Raw genomic sequence first — 20266 nt, forward strand, 5'->3', positions numbered from 1 at the left:
CACCCAGGGATCTAAGCTGTGTTTCCCACACTGCAGGCAGATTCTTTATCTTCTGCGCCACCAGGGAAGCCCCATTTACTGTGATAGCAGGAATAAATTTCTAATGACAAAATTGGCTGTTTTCAAGCTTTTCTTTCTTTCTTGTTGAAGGGAGATTGGTAGAATGGCGGGTGGTGGAGGTAGGGATCTGAAAATGGGAAGGGCAACTGACTCTAAGTGAAGGAAGAGGAGATGATTCCATAGTGGAAGCAGGGGGTGAAGGGAAGTCCAGACAGACACAATCTAATGACTTTGCCTTCGACTGGGCACGTAGATGAGTCCCCTGTCTGTTCGCTGGGGCCAAACTCAAGGACTCCCTCTGGGCACCCTCTCATCTGAGAACAGGACACTCTGTGGAAACCCTCCCCAGTGATGGGACCTGGCAGAAACTGAGGCCAATTGGTGTCTGTCTCCCCTACTAGATGATAGTGCTTGAAGTCAAAGCCACACCTCAGAGTTCCCAGGGCCCAGCTCAGGGAAAGACTCGAAGCTGAACAAAGTCATGTTGAACTGGAGAGAAGGACAAGATTTGGGCTCTGGTGTTGAAAGTGGTTATGGGAAAGAACCCCACCACGTAGGGGTAGGGGCGGGGGAGGGAAAGAAGTGAAAAGAGGTCATTTTGTTAGAATTCACGCTATGTGTTCTGTGTGAATGTTTTACGTGACTGTATATCTATTTCTCCTGCCTGGACTCCAGTATTTGCTTCTTACACTTCAAAACTTGCAGTACTTTTTTTTTCTTAAATTAATTTTTAAAATTGTATGTTAATTCTTAACGATCCCAAGTAGCAACATTAAATATGCTCTTGTTTAACACGGAAGAGTTGGTTTGAGTGGTTGAATAACTCATCCCATCTTCTTTTACTTTATCCTGACAAAATGGGGTGGTAGAAGCTAGTGCAGTGACGTTAGGCTGAGTGATGAGAAAGTAGAAAGCACTCCAACAGTTATCATTTGTTGAGGGCTTTGGAAATGCCAGGTCCTGTGCTAAACACTCGAGTATTTGTTATCTCACCACGTGGTGTGAGTACCATCCTACGTGGGGAGACCGAGGCCCAGCACACTGACGGATGAGTCCAGGGCCCCTCAGCAGGTGAGTGGCAGCACCAGGAGTCTCGAGTGTGTTTGCTGAACTTCAAAGCTGTGCTCAAAACCGCCAAGTCGAGAGCAGCCTGACTGTACTTCTTTGCCACACGTGATCTCATATAACCTTGTAGGCCCCAGCACTACCAGTCAAGTGGCCTGTATTTTAAAACTAATTTTTAATAAAATATTCCAAGTCTGATCTTTGTCCTACCTTTTTATTTTTCTTCCTGGCAATGAGAAAGGGACCTATCTAAGTCATGGAGCACCGTCGTTTACAAAGGTGTCCGTCCGTGTCCTGACATGGAACTTAATCCTTGACGGTAGATAGACCGCCATAACGTGGGAGTTAAGAGAAGCAGATGGTTGTGACATATTTTGGAGTCACAAAGTCTGGGTCATGTGTCTTTCAGCCTCAGTTTCTCTAAATTAAGACAGATACTAATTCCTGGATTCCTCTAAGAATTCATACAGTAGTGACTGTGGGAATGTTTTATGTCTGTGAACTATGGTTCATGGTTGCGTTTTCATGGTTTGGGTGGATCTCTATGCAGATACATGGGCTGAAGAATCTAGGTCCGATCAGAATATTCTAGGACTTGTTGACACTGGCCACATAACGGGAAATTACGCAGAAGCAGGTGCTGTTTGCTGCAGGGCTATATAGGGTAAGATGAGTAAAATGGCACATAATGATAATAGCAACAAATTATATTTAATTCCTACTGGTTCCAAGTTTGTGCTAGGCCAACTTTACATACACCGTCTAATTAAATCCTCAGAACTACTCATAAGGTAGATATAATTCTCTTTCTTTTGATGAGAAACCGAGGCTCAGACTAATACATAGAGATATTTTCCTTGTATCTTTACTTTTCAAAGTGTAATTTTGGTGTAATGAAACTCCACCAGTTAAAAATTGTATGGTGAATTATATTTAATGTTCATTACACTTGCTACCTTAGCTAAGATGGTGAAAATGACTCTTGCCACATGCTGATGATTAGGGCTTGGCAGTCTTCCTGCGTGAGCTTCCTTTTGCCACTCTTCCTATGAGAAAGTCTCAGATGGGTCCTATCACATGCTCGTGGTGGTCTCTGCTGGTTGTCCCCACTCCCCCATCTCCATTTTCCACCCTTGACTGCCCTCCCCTGTGGCTGAGAGGCTAATCCTCGGTCTGCATCACCCAGGGTCTCTTCCTGACTGGCTTGGATGCAGCTGCTGGGAGGCTGTCTGGAAGTCAGAGGGTAGGATCAGAGAATAGTTGGGGTTTTTTCCTGTTTATTTCCTGCCTGGGTGATGCTTGTCCAAAGAGCCCCTCCCACCTGCTGAGTGGCTTCTCCGTATCTCCACGGGGCCTCTGGACTGTATTTCCTCTGTCTCTCAGTCCTATAGGAGTCCTGCTGGTGCTAGTCTTGGGATGTTGCCTTAATCCAGACCTCTCCCAGTCGTGCCTTCATTCACATTTCTTCATCTGAACCATCTGGAGTAAATTTGGTTTCCTATGGGATTTTGGCTGGTGTACTCACCAAATATTCAAGGTCATCTGTATGTGTGGGCAGTCAGTAAGCACTCAAAACTCTTATGTGTTTTATGCACTCTTGTGTGCCTGATATATTTCATAATTTAAACAGTTTAGCTTTTTTTTTTAAATTTTAAGTTCAGGCTGTACAGTCAAATTACCAGAATTTGAATTCCAGCTCTGCCACTCTCTAGCCTGGCAGCCTTGTGCAAGTTAACTCTCCTCTCTGTGCATCAATTTCCTCATCTGTAAAATGGAGAAAATAGCATCAGAAGGTGGCAAGGGTTAAAGAAAAGAATGAATACAGGCAAAGGCTGCAATATGACTGGCACATAGTAAGTTTTCAACAGATGGCAGCTGCATCGTTCAGTTGGCATATCGTGTATCTCAGAGCTGGGAGGCTCCTGCTCTTCAGGGGACGAAGACATTATAATCCTGGACTGTTAAATGACCTTACCGAAGCGCTGTGAGCTTGTGGCAGACAGGGTCCACCTCATTCTTGCTACCACCCTTTGGATTCTCTTTCTCTCAGCTGCATGAGCAGAGAGGTTTTGTTTCACTTGTTCCCTTTTCACAAGCTCGCTTTCCAATCCAGATTTCCTGTACTTTGTAACTTGCAGTATTCTTTGTTAGCACAGAACAGATGACTTTCAGTGCCTTACTGAAGGGATCTACAGAGTCTCCAATCCCTTATTTATTCATTCATCATTTACGAGGCTCCTTATGCTTCCCTGATGGCTCAGACAGTGAAGAACCTGCCTGCAATGCAGGAGACCCGAGTTTGATCCCTGGGTCAGGAAGATTCCCTGGAGAAGGGAATGGCTACCCACTCCAGTATTCTTGCTTGGAGAAGTCTATGGATAGAGGAGCCTGGCAGGCTACAGTCCATGGGTTCACAAATAATTGGACATGACCGAGCAACTAAAACTTGATGTTCTTTAAAGGGGGTGAGTCAAAGAAAGTAGAGAACTCCATCACTAAAAGAGATATCGATCTGCGCATTTCTCCATCACTGGATTTATGGTGTTATTTCATAATTATGTGTTTATATGTTCATGCCCCCATTGGACCATGACCTTCTTGGCACCAAGACTGAAAATAGCCAAAGCTACTGCTTCTGTGGAGTTTAGGATCTAGTTAGGTAGGGATAGCTGTGTATATGCAGATAATAATTATGTAAACAAATCTGATAACTGTGGATGTGTGATCAGTGCTATAAAGAAACAAATTAGGAAAAGAGAGAGAGGACATTTGATAGTTTATTCTCTGAAGTGAGGAGAAGCCTAGCTGATGTAGACAGACTGCATTGTTTAAAAATAAACCCCCCCTCTGAAAAAGAGAGCAAACTTAACTTTGCCGGCCTCAAAAAAGGGACACTGAGGCTTTTCACAGTAATCAGTGTTCACTACCCAGAAGTGATGGACTTACCTGGGGATTCCAGCCCATCTGGCAATTCCAACCCTGTTGGGTTAGGGCTGTTCCGAGGGATGAATTAGCAGACTGGCTCAGAAAAGTGACACAGTTTACAGAAGAAGGTTGATGCTGGGGGCTTACATGAGCAAGTGGTTTCCAACGGATTCTGAAAACAAGGAAGGAAGTGACTTAGAACTCGCAGAAGATATAGGCCGCAAAGGAGAGCCGAGAGCTTGCCTGCTGCGTTCTGTGGACCTGTTCCAAGAATTGGTGCGTGTATGGTAGCACAGGCTTGAGAAAGAGCAAGGTTACAGCACACCAGAGCCCATCTACTGATGCAGTTGAAGTACCTGCCCTTTATGGCCGGGTTGTTTAAATAAAGCACAGCAGGCTGCCCAATCTGTCTTCTGTCTGTGGAACTTTCATGCAGAGGCAAACAGGCAGGGGTGTAATTTACGAGTGAGTCACTGGAATTAACCCAAGGGCAGTGTTGGATGGTAAAGCCATCATTTCAGGGAGCTAAAGATTTACTGAGGGTTTTTGATTGAAGCTATTAAAAAAAAAAAGTTTTCAGAAAGTCTTCAATAAATCACTGCACGTATGTACTTCTCAAATATATCTCTCCCTCCTCATCATCATTGCCCTCGGCAGCCAGGTACCCCTGTCACCCATCTCTGATTGCTCTAGCATCTGAAATGGGGCCTTGCTAATAGTAGACCCTGACCTCTATTTCCTGAGTGAATCAGTCTCCATGATCACCACCCCACATATTCATTTATAGAGCATTTTAAATGTGTCCAAAGTGCCTTTCCATGTCTTTTGGTACTAATTGCCAGTGTTTGCTTAGCATTCTCTAACTTTGTGCACATTTTCTCCCAGGACCTCACAATAACGCTGTGTGTTATTATTTGGCCCATTTTACAGGCCAGGAAGCGAAGACTCAGGAAGGTTGTTGCTGTTGTTCAGTTGCTAAGTCATGTCTGACTCTGCAACCCCATGGATTGCAGCACACCAGGCTCCTCTGTCATCCACCATCTCCTGGAATTTGCTCAAATTCATCCCCATGGAGTCAGTGATGCCAGCTAACCATCTCATCCTCTGCTGCCCCCTTCTCTTGCCCTCAATCTTTCCCAGCATCAGAGTCTTTTCCAATGAGTCAACTCTTCACATCAGGTGGCCAAAGTATTGGAACTTCAACTTCATCATCAGTCCTTCTAGTAAATATTCGGGGTTGATTTTCTTTAGGACTGGCTGATTTGATCTCCTTGCAATCCAAGGGACTTTGAGGAGTCTTTTCCTGCACCACACTTCAAAAGCATCAGTTCTTCAGGACTCAGCCTTCTTTATGGTCCAACTCTGTCATCAATACATGATACTAGAAAAACCATACCTTTGACTATAGGGCAAGGCTAAATGACCCCATCTATGTGCGCCTAGCTAATGCTTGGCAAAATCAGGATTGTGCTTAGATCTCTTGGTTCCAAACTCCCCTTTCCCCCACTCTATCAGGATTTCATCTGAGGCTCAAGATGACCCTGAGAAGAAGTGAGAGAAATGAGAGCCACGGAGGTGATGTGACGTGTCTAGGCTGTGCACGCAGTTACTGTCCAGAAGTGAGGTCCCTTCTAAGCCCAGCTCATTAATATTATCATCTTTATTATCAGAACACATTAAAAAAATTGAACCCACTTCTACGTAGCTGCCTCTGAGCAACAAATTGAAAAGTTTGAAAGAAGGAAATTATCTGTAAGGGTTCAAACCGTATTTGCACTAATTCTCTGTACACTGCATGCAAACTCACACTAACTTTTTTTCTCTCCTTCTGTTAGTGTATATGCTTCTATTGAGGGTATAATATCTAAATCAACATGGTTGTGTTGATTCTGTTGTGTTATTCTTGTGTTCTCTATTATTTTTGTCTTATTATTTTAATTATTACACCATATAGTATCACTGTTTGTATATTATACTACAATTGTTACATTATCATTAATGTGCTATTACTAGAGTCACGTTTTTGGAGTTGGAAGGGATCTCAGGGAGGATTTGGCCCAAGCTTATCACTTTGCAGATGAAGAAACTGACTCCCGTTGCTGCCCAAGACGCAGAGCTGCCGGCAAAGCCGAGACCTAGAGGTCAGGTCTTGGCTCTCAGGAGCTCTTCCATCTTCCCTCAGGCCTCAGACCTCCCAAGCTCTACCTTTGAGATTTGGACTTTGTTTATTTGTTTCAGGTTTCAGTGATGGAATTTTAAAGGTTTACCTTTTGCTTAAAATGTCAGGGACATTGGCAGGTGATTAAAAAAAAAAAAAAAGAAAATGTCAGTGGGAAAGGCCAACACGTGAAACCAGAAACAGCAGAGGAGCAGGAAGGCATAGGACGCAGCAGCCGTTCAGCAGCGCTGCCTTGCATGTTATCAACAAGCTCAACAACCAGAGCTATGAGCCCCGAAAACTCAGAGCTGGGCTTTCATGGGCTCAGGGGAAACCAGAGACACACTCTTCCTTCCTCCACCCAAATGCTCAGAAGGGAAATCAGCAAACCAGCCTGGTCAGGACAGGCTAAAAGAGGCATAAAGGAAAGAGATTCTTTACATAGACATGTATTTCTTTTTTTTTAATACAAGTTTTATTTATTTCTGACTGCACTGGGTCTCTGCTGCTGCGCGGGCTTTTCTCTAGTTGTGGCGAGTGGGGGTTACTCTAGCTGCGGTGCACCAGCTTCTCACTGCGGCGGCTTCCCTCGCTGGGGAGCACGGACTCCGGGGCGGGTGGGCTTCAGTATTTGTGGTGCGCGGGCTCAGTGGTGGCAGCTCCTGGATTCTAGAGCACAGGCTCACTAGTTGTGGCACATGGGCTTTGCTGTTCCGCGGCAGGTGGGATCTTCCTGGGTTAGGGATGGAATCCGTGTCTCCTGTATTGGCAGGCAGATTCTTTACCACTGGGAAGCCGAGATATGTATTTCTACGCCTGTCTTCCCAGATTATACAAGTATTGCATCCTTGTTGTTTAAAAAGATTAGAAAAAAGCAAAACAAAAGACAATAACTAAAATCACTGTTTTAATTATTATTGATAACACTGATTATCACTGTTAAACCATTTTTTTTTGCTCCCTCCAGAATTTTTCTTACACATGTATGTGTGTGTCTTTGCAAAAATGGGATCATAAGGTCCAATCTGATTTCCAATCTGCCTTTTAAATATCACTATATTGGGAACAGCTTTCAATTCCAGCGTATTAATGAATATACATACTCCTACGCCGTTGTATGTAAAGCAGCGTGGTAACTATTTCAGATTTTTCCCAGGAACCTGAAACCACATATTTGTTAATTGCATCTATGGGTGTCTACTGAACTTTGGGAAGTGTGTGTGTGTGTGTGTGTGTGTGTGTGTGTGTGTGTCTGTGTGTGTGTCTGTGTGACCTTGCTTAAAGCTGTAGTATTCTACCACAGATATATCTGACACCATGTGCTTTATGTATGTTAATTAATTTTCTTGTAAGCACCCAAGATGAAGTTCATATTATTATCCCCATTTTACAGATGAGGAAACTTCCCGAAGGTCAGACACCTAGCCTGTATAAGAGTCAGGATTCAGTCCAGGCCATGTGGGGCAAGCTTAAACTCCTGACACTACACTTCCGAGAATGGTTCCACCTGTTGGGTTTCACACTCCAGCTCCTGTTACATAACTGGGGAGGGGGTGCTGTAGGAACTCCAGTCCTAGAAAGAAAAGTCTTAGTATGACAGGTATGAAGTCCAGAGAGTTCTTGCTTTCCTATCAAGCTACCTGTAAGTTCGTCACAGAGTGTGACGACCGTCCACCCAGGTCTTCTTTCTCTGGTCTTCTCTGACCATCATTCCCCTCCCTGCCATCCCATCTTATTCTACTTTCTCTGCCCTTCCTGCAGGCTTGGGCTCCATGCAGAAGGTCTCCAGTGGAGGCCTACGCCCTTCGGAGTGAAACAGCTCTGAAACAAACACCCCTTTCCTTGGTTACTATTGACACCTGTCAGAAGTATTTGATGTTAGGCTTTCACAGTCACTTTCTTCCATTTTACCAGACTTCCTCCCAGGAAGGGCTGGGAGGGGGTCTTGGGGAGGAAGGAAAGAGGCTGAGGGGGGAAGAAAACCCCCATCCTGCCACAACACAGAGCTTCGGATTTTGCTCCGCTTTGATGCTAACGCCTCTGGTTCTCCCTGGTTCATTCTGAAGTTTAGGGGTGGGGAGGGAGGGGAGCATGAGAGCCGCTGAGCCTCTGAGCCATGGCATGGCTTTGGGAAGCTGTTTGATGAGGACTCTTGAGTGGACACCTCTATTTCCCTCCCCTCCAAAGAACGACAGTCACCTTGGGTGAGTCTGCTGTTACAGCTGACTGGCTGGAGGTGTGTGTAGGACAGACTCAGGGTCTCGTCTCTTCCAGGAGGTTTTCAGAATGGAACTTGTCATGTAAGAAAATCATCTGGCCTCTCCAATGGGTCTGTGATCTTCTGATTAAACCACTGTGGTAAAAGACCTTTTCTTTTTCTTTATTTCCAATCATTGCAGACCAAAACTGCTTAAAAGTGCGATGAATTTGTGGAAGAAGAAGAAAAGACAAAGATTTAATAGGAAAAAATGAAGTAAAAAAAGACAAAATGCAAGTCCTATTTTTATTTGTAGATTCAATAGACATTACTGAATTACTAAAAAACTCAAAATAGATACTCCTGATTTCTCTGCTTATCTTGCTGTGGTCCAGCAACAGTTTGCAGATCTGCCCTGCCGGGTCTTTGGATCACACTTTGAGTAACTTCGATCTAGTTCACTCGTCCCTTCTCTGTTTGGAAAAGTTCATTCATTTGCTCATTCATTCTCTCAATAAACATTTATTAAGCACCTGTTACAGGCCGGGCATATAGGTTGATCCTGACTTTCTCAGGTTTACTGTAACACCATGATTATATGTTATTTTTATATAATTAAATTTCAACAGTCCTGGAATACATAAAGATAACGTGATGTTCATCATAATAGCATTGGAAAGAAAAGTTGTCCTAGACCTAGTCTGGGACAGATTCTTTCTGTGTGTGATGTCATTCAAAACCTCTTACCGGGGAGAAAATCAATGCTCCTGATAAAACACCTACACAACTTTCTGATAGACTGTAATGGGATTGAGACTTGTTCTGGGAAACCAGTCACCCTCGCACTTTCTTCCCCCCAGCCCCTGTTGGCCATTAGACAACTGTGTAGTTGACATTTAGCCATACATTCTTTTCTTCCCTTTTCTAGTCTGATTATCTGGCCATTCCTATCATGTGTGAATCTTTGAAATGGACTCCTAGAGACCTCTTCCCTTGAAGAAAGCCCACAGCAGTTTGCCACATAATCGTATCTAAGAAAGGAGGAGACAGTTTTGATGGGTTGGTGGAGTTGGCAGGAACCTGTGACCTTGAGCAAGCTTTGTAATATTTCTGAGTTTCATTTCATCTATGAAACGGAGAGCATAATACCTCAGGTTGTGGGAATTAGGTGAGGCATTGGATGGAAAGTGTTTGGTAAGTAACGTGTGCACCTTAAGCGTTCACCATTGTTATCACATTATTGACCAGAGAAGTATTAATATGTATCAAGATGTCTTTTGTTACCCAAACGTTATGAACTGGAGACGTTTCAATATTCACTCACATAACAAATTGCCGGCCACAGGCATAAGTTTCTGCAAAAATCCCCCTGGTTAATAATGAGTTAAGATGATGCCTGTGGACTCTGGGTCTCCTTGAAGTCAAAAGGCCTGTGCTACCGAGTTACTCCTCTGCTCCAAGTCAAGCTCTGCGTCTTAGCTTGCTCTGGTGGGAATGAGGCTGGAAGGGACAGACTCCAGGAAAAGGACAGACTCCAGGAAAAGAAATACCCAGAGCAGCGAAAGCCCAGTCCCTCAGGGAAGGAGCGGGCAGCCCGGAGTGGGGAAAGTCAGCCAGGCCTGCTGACTGACGGGGTAACACTCAATTTCCCACACCTTGAAGCCTCCCCCTGAGGTCGAGGGGAGGGCATTAAGCTCGAATCCGCTTGGGGCCACTTCTGGCTGAAAGGCTTACAGCAGGTGTGTGATCTGGAAGCCAGCCAGGCCGACTCACCCCACAGCTGTGGAGAAGGCAGCGGTCTCCTGCGGTTTCAGCTCTGCGGCTGTTACTCAGGCGCCGTTTATGGGCTGTCCTTTTTCACAGCTTTTCTCTTCGCTCCTCGAGGTTTGGGCTGAGGGGAGGAGGGAGGTCTGTTTTGTTCTTTGTGCTCTTGGTAGAAGAAGCACACTCGTCATGTAGTGAATAATTTTTCTCCTTCAACCTCAGTTTATTTTTTCTGAGAGAGTAGTGTGTGTAAGAGGCTCTGGAACAGGCGTGAGGGTGAGATGGAAGGGTCGAGTCAAGGCAACGTGAGGAGGGGAGACAGGAGTCTGGCCAGTGTTCCCAGACCACGTAATATTGTGGAGACGTATACACCGACCGTTCTCTGCCGTAGTCCCCTCTCCCCATAGAGGAGGAGGAGACAGCAGAAGAGAAAGCGTGTTATGCAGATGGTGCAGCGAAGCCAGCCCGAGGAGCACCCCTGTGAGGATTAGAAAATGGCGCCTGCTCTGGGTGCACATTGGCCCCACTGAGCTTGGCAAGCTCAGTACGTGTGGGCCTTCACTCTCCACTGGCCCCTCTGCCTAGAGTTTGGTTCAGGGAACAGTCTACACGACTGTGACCAGCAGCTCTGGCTGGGGGACCACGGTTCCCAAATGCTGTGAAAGATGAGGCTTCCAAGAAACTGATGTAAGATGTAGAAGCGGCCCTGGGTTACGGCTACCATGTCTGGTGGGTGTAAAGATACAGTGCGTTTCCAGAAAGAAAGCCTTACTTCTAGGCAGTCCCTCTGCTCATGGCGTACAGCCCTTACTTCCTCCATGAGGCATCAGTCAAACCCTGTATAACTGCGTTCTCCCCCTCCTCTTTCACCAAACTTGGGCTCCGTCTCTGTTCCCCCCTGTACTGCTTCTTTTGGCTTCCCAGGAAGAGGCTTCCTGGACTTCAAAGTGAACTTTCTACCCCCGACATTTCTGCTACTAAGACTCCCTCTTACAGGAAAACTCTGGTGCCTTATTCTGCTGAAAGAATCTTTTTTTCCTCTTCTTACCAAACAGCACCTCTTTCAGAAAGGAGAAGAAGAAAAAGATAAGAGGGTAAAGGGATGTGAGAGTGGAGAAAATCCTGCCTGGTCACACATAACTTTTTGCTTTAATTCATTCCCGCCTCCCCCACTGTGGAGAGAGTATCTAAAGCTTTCATCAGATTCTCAAAGGAGTCTACGAGCCTCAAATTTCAAGAGCTGCTGCTATCAAATGATTCACAGAATCCAAAACGAAAGGGATGTAGAAAGTTCAGGGAGGGTTTATTAAATTAATTTTATCCCACTGTCTGATTTTCAGGAGATTATCTAATTTCTTTTAGAGCTTGAGCGTGAACACTGCCGCTGAACGTCCTACCTGGCTTGGATGGCCCCCAGAATCACATTATTCTAATTGCCAACTAGTAGGCAATCCCGTTCTTCATCCCCTCATCCTCCATATGTCACCAGAGTTACAATCCTAAAGTGTATCTTTCACTGTATCTCCACCAAACTCCAGGCAGCTCATCGGTGTCAAAGTCCTCTGTTGTCTGGCCCAGCCAACCTCCCTGACCTTATCTCGTTCTGTTCTGTAGCTACTCCTCCAGTCCAGCTGGACTGGCCAATGTACTGCCTGCCGCATGAACATCATGAGCATCAGCCTCCGGGTTTTTATCTTAACTTAGGTCCTTGTTACCCCATTCCCCTCAGCTTTCCAGAACCTCCCCATCATTTAAGGCCAGCCCTCTGACGTGGCGTGCCCTGCTTCTGTGTCGCCGCAGCGCCCCGCTTCCCCCATCACAGACCCCGTGACTGTGTTCAGGAGCTCTTGGCTTCCCTCTTCACCTCTCTCATTGGCCAGTGAGTTTCTTCAGGACATGGTTTGTGTCTGGCCAGCGATCTCAATGTTGCCTGGAAGTTAGTATGTGCTTGGTAAACGTTTGTTGGATAACTGAAGCCTTCTCTGACAATTGCAGTGCATGCCTCCGCTGGGGCTGTATTTTCTCAAACTTTCAATATATTTATTGTTTTTACCAGTGACTGATAATCAGAATTACTGGGAGAGTTCTTATAAAACACAAATTCTCAGAGCTCTGTTCTAGCTCTACTGAATTAGAACCTAGACGGGTGGGGCCCAGATTCTGTATTTTTACCAAGTTCCCTAGATGATTCTGATAACCTAGTTTGCTTTAAATCTGCAATTCTCAAACTTTCTTTTTTTTGTCTTGGGGCCACTTTACACTCTTAAAAATCACTGAAAAACCTAAAGAGTTTTTGTTGATGTGAGTTATAGTTATTACTGTTAACCAAACTAAAATTACAATGGATAAATGACAAAATATTTATATATTCACTTAAAGTAATGATAAATCCATTCATCATGAACATAAATGACACATTCTTGATTCAAAAATATTTTCCTAAACACAAATTTTAAAGAGAAGAGTACCATTGTTTTGCATTTTTGCAGCTTGCTTTAATGCCTAACAATAAATGATCGCTGGGTCTCGGTCTGCTTCTGCAGTCAATCTGGCACAATTTGCAATGTGTGGTTTTGGATGCAAGATACGAAGAAAATTCAGCTTCACATGAACAAAGAGAAGCACTTTAATAGGCTTTTTAGATCACTGTGGATGTTTTTCTTTGAAAGTACTCCAAAAATTGATGTTATAATTTCTTAAATGTTAGTTGCAATGTAAAATCTGAACTATATTGATGAACTCTGAACACTTGCAGAGAATGAGAGAAATAGGTCCGTCAGTCCTTAGTGTTATTAGAAAATTGTTTTGACTTTTTTTGAAGTTTCTACAGTGATTATTGTTCATTACTTTTACAACTTTTTCGTGAAGACAATTCTCACATTGTTTAATTCACTCAGCAAACATTGTTGAGTGCTGTGTGGCAAGTGGTATTCTCGGCACTGAGGCTCTAAATGTAACCTATCCCACGGTGAAATTAATTGACCACAGAGGCCCCAATTTCAGAATTGCCTCCTTGAGAACCCAATTTCAGGGTTGCTGCTAGGCCATCTGACACCTTTGTGTATATTAGAGGTCTCACAGGCACACACTTCTGCAAGCAGAGCCCCCTGCTTTAGGTGGGCATAATCTCACACTGGACACAGGGCTTGGTGAAAGGACTGTGGGTATAACTGTAGCTACCACTCACTTGTTGGCTGAGTACTTTTGTGCAGTGAACAACTTAGGCAACTGCTCGAGGTAGCCTTACATGTTGTATATTTCTCTTGTTCTCTAAGCCGGTTAGCCCCAGAGCCAGAATTTGAACCTAGGTGGTGAGGCTCCAGAAGGTTCCAGGAAGTCTGTGACCTTAACCACTGGACTATGTAATCCCTGATGCATAGCGGACTCTCGCCAAATGGCAGGTGTGTGAGTCGTGGTTATAATATTACATCCTCTTAGACGTTAACAGATTTCTGTTGAGAGATTTATGTGACTTGACAAATATGGTACTTCCTAAAGACTGGTAAAAAGAACTGAACTTATTTCATAGAGGGGCATGTCCACACCACTTCACACAAACAAATGTTCAACAACTACAAAGAACACTGGGCCACTTGGGTGTTAACTACTAAAATTTGTCGCTGGGCATTGATGAACCTCTCAGCCAAGTGACAATATTACCTGGTCACTTACCCTGTCTTCAACTGTGTCAGATGCTACTGGGTTTCAACTGGAAGATGACTGAGAACTGGTTGTTGGATTTATTAACATAATAGTAACCTTATCAACAGCCCTTTCATCTGAAAGGCATTGGCAAAAAAACTTGATTAGAATGTGTTTGATTGTGTCGAACTGAATTTTTCGATTGGATCTCACTGAAATGTCAAAGAATGGGCCTTCATCAGCTGTATTTCTACAGATCTCTGTATGTTGTATAGCTATATTTCATTCCTTTACTACTTCATGAATCCTTGCAAAGTTTGGAGATGCAGGTCTGCAGACATCTCAGCTGCAGTTGTTGGTGCCCAGAGGGTGGGGGAGACCTCTGACTGAGGCAGAGTGATGAGACTACCTGGAATGTGGTGAGCTGAGAATAGCTGAGGTCTGGGGGAGCCTCTCTCCACCTGATCAAAGCTCTCACCTGCAGCCCTTCCTGCACCTGCGTGTGGAGCGCTGTGAAAGCGGGCGGCCCAGCAAGTACAAACAGCTTGACAGATGACCTGACCGAGGGACTGAGGATGTGGTTGGTGGGGGGTGGGGGAGGGAACGGGGGAGACAGAGACGGGGAGATGGCAGGTGACTTTTTCAGTGCTTCCAAGAATCATCTGAACAGAGATTAAAGCTCTGTGGAAGGGGCCAGGAGAGAATTAACCGAGGACTTGCAAAATTAGCTTGAACTAAAGCACTGTGTGACCATGACCGTCTGTTCTGCCAGCTGCAGGGTCTTCAATTACGAAAGGAGGTGACTGGTTCCTGTAACCTTGGAAGTCCCTTCTGGTGCTCTGAGCTGATTTACATGACTGTAAGTTTTATGAGTTAAGAGCAACGTTTTAAAAAAGCAAAACTTTTTTTTGGTTTTTCTTTCCAACAAGTAGGAAAGAGTGTTTCAGAAATGAAGTTTGTTTTGGAACCTATACTACCTACCCAAAGTAATAACATAAAATGTCCTTTCACTAATCTTTTAACATGTCTCTTCCAGCCTCTTAGGATATTTAACATGCTCCCCTAGGATGTTTCATAAATTTATGTCAAGAGTGTATGGTAGGAAGGTCAAAAGCCAGGTTTTAGCATCATCAGATGGATCTGAGTTTAAGTTCTTTCGTGGCCACTTGTTAGCTGTGTGAACAAAGGCAAATTATGTAGCTTCTCCAAATTCCTGTTTTCTCAGATATAAAATTGGGGATAATACCAATACCATACTCATGGGTTTTTGTGGGGATGAAGTGAGATAAATGAAGATTAAAAGCTTAACATAGGGTCTGGCACATAGCAGGCTCTCATTAGCCGCTCTTACCACCGTCATTATCATCATCACCTATGAAGTAAGAACGGGCAGAAAGAATCATCCATTTTACAGCAAGGAAAACCAGAGTCCATACTCAAACCACAAGATTCAGGAAGAAAACTGAGTTCTACCAGCTCATCAATTAAGCTGTCTTTAGTCAGTAGCTCCCTTCCTCCGTGAAAGTGAAAGTGAAGTTCGCTCAGTCGTGTCCAACTCTTTGCAACCCCATGAACTATGCAGTCCATGAAATTCTCCAGGTCAGAATACTGGAGTGGGTAGCCTTTCCCTTCTCCAGGGGGTCTTCCCAACCCAGGGATTGAATCCAGGTCTCCCACATTGCAGATGCATCTAAACCCTCCTTTAGAGGAATGTCTGATGGATGGAGTGGCTTCTACTCCTCCATGATATCCAGGAGGAGGGAGATCTTCCTTTCCACATGCAACCAGAGGAGGACTTGGTGAAAGCTGACTGACTGTGACACCCTGGGTGCGAATGTTCCATCAGACAACTTGGAACCCAGAGAACAGGGATTATGCTGTGTTCAGCCCACCTATTGTCACTGGTGAGGATGAACCTTTTATTTCCCTCTTATAGTCTGATCGAGAGCTAGAAGTGTTGGAATTTTGCTTTGTTCTGTGTGGTTTTTAACAACAAGAAGGAAGGAATGTGGTTTGGCAGTAGGAATGAAAGAACGAGTCCTAGTGTAAACGTTCAGATTGCAGGTTTTAAGAGCATAAAAATTCTGCTTATATAATAGCTTTTTCTTAAGTCTCCCAATAAAACATATCAATATTCAATTACATTTATTGATAAATACCAATAAAATAACATATTGTAATTATTCACTTTGAGTAATAGCCTACAAATACTTACACTTTTTATGATGGGGTAGCATAATGATCTGTATTTTCCAAGCTTCAGAATTATTGTATACTTGATGATTTTCTTAAAATTTTAACTTGAAAGGACTATTTGTATTATTCAATATCCTCTTCCAAGTGTTTTCAATGTACTGTATTTTTGTAGAATTGCAATAAATGTGTATTTATTATTTTGTGCACACGTATTTTTCCATTTAACACTATTTTCTGAACAAATTTTCATGTTTTCCCACAGTGATATTTATTTTAAGGTTAAATGTTCCATTGCATGAGTAGATGCTATAAATATCTAAAGTCTTTTTGTCTATGTTATTTTTCTGAAGTATCTTCAGAGGTGTTTTTACCTTGATCAGAAGGTATAAATATTTTATAATTCTTATCAAAGTTATTTAGTACTTAACAAATTGACGTTATTTTGGTCCCTATCAGTTCTTAGGATATTTCCAAATAAATAATCTGCTTTAAAATTAGCTTTAATTGATAATAATTTACCAGAACCAAGTAAAGTTTAGAAATAATTCTTACAGGGGAAAGGGACTAAAATAATTTCATTGAACATCTATTAGAGACAGTTTGCATCTGTCCAGGCTCTATTCATGGATTTAGCTAATAAGCGGGAAATCTGGGATTCAAACTTTGTCAATCTAGCCCCAGAATTTATGCACCAATCATTGTCTGTTCTGCTAAGCTTAATTCTTAAAGAATCCACCAAGGCATGTGTGCGTGCTAAGTCACTTTAGTCATGTCTGACCCTTTGCGACCCCATGGACTGTAACCTGCCAGGCTCCTCTGGCCGTGGGATTCTCCAGGCAAGAACACTGGAGTGGTTGCCATGCCCTTCTCCAGGGGATCTTCCCGACCCAGGGATCGAACCCATCTCTCTTACGTCTCTTGCTGTGGCGAGCGGGTTCTTAATCACTAACGTCACCTGGGAAGCCCAAGGCATATGTTTTTAATCTCATTTTACAGAGAAAACTGAAGCCTACAGGGTCTCAATCAAGAGTTCAAACTAAGGTACTCGTGGGGAGTGGGTGTAAGAGGATGCTTTTCCCGTCACTCGTTTTGCTTAGAATATAAAGCTCTCTCAATCTGTATTGATAGTCATGGTTATAAGAACTCTTGGTGTGCTGTTAACCAAATGACGAGAAAAACAGCCACTCAAGAATGATAATGAGATGTTACTAGTGAGAGTTAAGACCTCTCAATTAGTCAACACAAACAACTTAAAGTTTAAGATGGCCTTCTTGTTAAAGATCATAGGTAAAGACAATGTGGCCAGAGGAATGTTTAAGACATGACTTTGTCAAGCCTGCTTGTGGCTCAACAGTTAAGTCACTTACGCTCTCAACCTCTGTTTCTTTGTCTTTAAAATGGGAAGAATAACATCTACTTCATAGTGTGGTATAGAGATTAAATGATGTCATGCACTACAGCGCATGTAACTGTTCAATCAGTGTTACCAGCAATGCTGCTCAGACACTCAGACACCAACAGATACTCAGTCTTGTCTGACTCTTTGCGACCCCATGGACTGCAGCACGCCAGGCCTCCCTGTCCTCCACCATTTCCCTGAGCCTGCTCAAACTCATGTCCATTGAGCTGGTGATGCCATCCAACCATCTCATCCTCTGTCATCCCCTTCTCCTTCTGCTTTTTATCTTTCCCAGCATCAGGGTCTTTTTCAACGAGTTGGCTCTTCAAATCAGGTGGCCAAAGTATTGGAGTTTCAGCTTCAGCATCAGTCCATCCAATGAACATTCAGGACTGGTTTCCTTTAGGATTGACTAGTTTGAACTCCTTGCTGTCCAAGGAACTTTCAAGAGCCTTCTCCACCACCACAGTTCCAAAGCATCAATTATTTGGTTCTCAGCCTTCTTTACGGTCCAACTCTCACATCCATACATGACTACTGGAAAAACAAAAGCTTTGGCTATATGGACCTTTGTCAGCAAAGTAATGTCTCTGCTTTTTAACACACTGTCTAGGTTTGTCATAACTTCTCTTCCAAGGAGCAAACATCTGTTAATTTCATGGCTGCAGTCACCATCTGCAGTGATTTTGGAATCCAAGAAAATAGTCTCACTGTTCCCATTGTTTCCCCATCTATATCCCATGAAGTGATGGGACTGGATGCCGTGATCTTAGTTTTTGAATGCTGAGTTTTAAGCTTTTTCACTCTCCTTTTTCACCTTCATCAAGAGGTTCTTTAGTTCCTCTTTACTTTCTGCCATAAGGGTGGTATCATCTGCATATCTGAAGTTATTGATATTTCTCCTGGCAATCTGGATTCCAACTTGTGCTTCATCCAGCCTGGCATGATATACTCTGCATATAAATTAAATAAACAGGGTGACAATATACAGTTACCAACAACAAAACTTAGTAATCCTACCATTATTATGCTACAACTCTCACTGTTGTTCCGTACTTTGAGAAAATAGACCTACAAAAGAGCATATAACTCATTAAAAACAAAAAAGAGAATGACAATTAGTGTCAACTATCACTCAGCTTCTGTGTCAGAAAGACAAGAGGGGACAGTGGCCGGAGCAGTGAGGAGCCGCGGCATTCCAGCCTCCTCTCAAGGGGGCTGCTCCCCCAGTTAAATATGGTCATGGGGGACAGCAGGCCCAGCCCGGCCAGGCATGGCAGTAAACTATTGCTACCTGACAAACTACCCCCAGACTCGGTGACTTAAAACAATAAGCATTTATTATTTACCTACAACCTATGGATCAGGTAGGTAGTTCTTCAGTCTTGGCTGGATTCACTCATGCATGTGAGGTCATCTTTTGGGTCAGCTGTGAGTTGTTTGCTGATCTTGAATAGGCTCCCTTGCGTGTCTTGGGCCTTGGCTGGAACAACGGAGATAACTTGTGTTTGTTTGATATGATCTCTTACTCTCCTATGGGCAAGCCTGAGCTTGTTCACAGGGATCTTGACATGTTTCCAAGAAAGAAAGAGCTATGTCCAAGGCCTCTTAGGTCCAGGCTTAGGACTGGCATGCTCATTTCTGTCATATTATTTTATTAGACAATTTTAAGATAGTTTATCATTAACCAAGAGCCATTAGGATTTACAAAAAGGAATAAGCATAGCTAGCTTAAGATAGCTGTTGCCAAAGAACCTCAGGAGATACCTGGGAAATACACTTGGGACTGCCCAAGACCTCTGGCACTGCAGTGGAAGTTTCCTTCCCATGGGACTAGAGAAGATTAATAAGTGACAACTGTTATTCTCAGGTATGGCATACTTAGATCCATTTTCCCTTACTAAAAATAGGATGTGCATTCACAGTTATGGAGAATGATGCCTGCAAATTTCCAGCAAAATGATCGTATTTGTCTCAAAATTCTTGTGTGTGTAGTTACTCAGCGGTGTCTGACTCTTTGCAGCCCCGTGGACTGTAGCCCACCAGGCCCCTCTGTCCCTAGGAGTTCCCAGGCAAGAACACTGGAGTGGGTAGCCATTCCCTTCTCCAGGGGATCTTCCCGACCCGGGGACTGAGCCCAGGTCTCCTGCACTGCAGGCAGTTTCTTTACCAACCGAGTCACCAGAGAAGCCCAAAACACAGTGCGATGCATCAGCTGGGAATTGAACCCAGGCCTCCCGCATGGCAGGCGAGAATTCTACCACTGAACCACCAATGCAAGGCTCAAAATTCTTACCGGCATATTTCAATAAAAGAATTGGGAGGATCTTGCATTTCAGGGGTCCACACGAGATCAGAGTGATTGGATTAGATGTCTCCATAACTCATTTCTGTCATATTCTGTTGGCCAAGGAAACTCACAAGGCTTGATCCAGAGGCAAAATGTGGAGACATAGAGGTCCACTGTTTACGGGAAGCGCTGTAAAGAGACACTGCAGACCGTGTGGTCAAATGGAGGGGTGAAGAACTGGGGCCATCTTTGCAATCAATCGACCACATGCTGTCTTCCAAGTTTCCAGCAGAAGTTAGAAATCCAGATCTTTATATATGAAATCTCCTGAGTTTTAAGTACAACTTTCAAGACAGTGGTGGATCAACACGCTGTGGGCCAGACACATCAAGTCTGAGTTGGATGTGGTTTGTCGGCCGTTTGCAACCTCTAGGTAAATAATTTGCTGATGTTTCCACAGTACTTGGCTGAGAAGGAGATTTGAACCAGGGCTGTCTGGACTCCAGGGCCATATTCATTCAGCAAAATTTTCATGTCTTCCAAGTAAAGCCTTTGAAAAACAAAGATAAA

General features: G+C 43.8%; 1 non-coding gene across 1 annotated transcript; it reads right to left on the reverse strand.

Annotated features, from left to right (window-relative positions):
• Positions 1-19613: 19613 nt before the first annotated feature.
• Positions 19614-19684, reverse strand: TRNAG-GCC (transfer RNA glycine (anticodon GCC)). The gene has a single exon. It is a non-coding gene; the product is annotated as a tRNA-Gly (tRNA).
• Between the last annotated feature and the right edge of the window lie 582 nt (positions 19685-20266).

This window comes from Muntiacus reevesi, chromosome 16, assembly GCF_963930625.1.
Source record: "Muntiacus reevesi chromosome 16, mMunRee1.1, whole genome shotgun sequence".
NCBI classification, from domain to species: domain Eukaryota; kingdom Metazoa; phylum Chordata; class Mammalia; order Artiodactyla; family Cervidae; genus Muntiacus; species Muntiacus reevesi.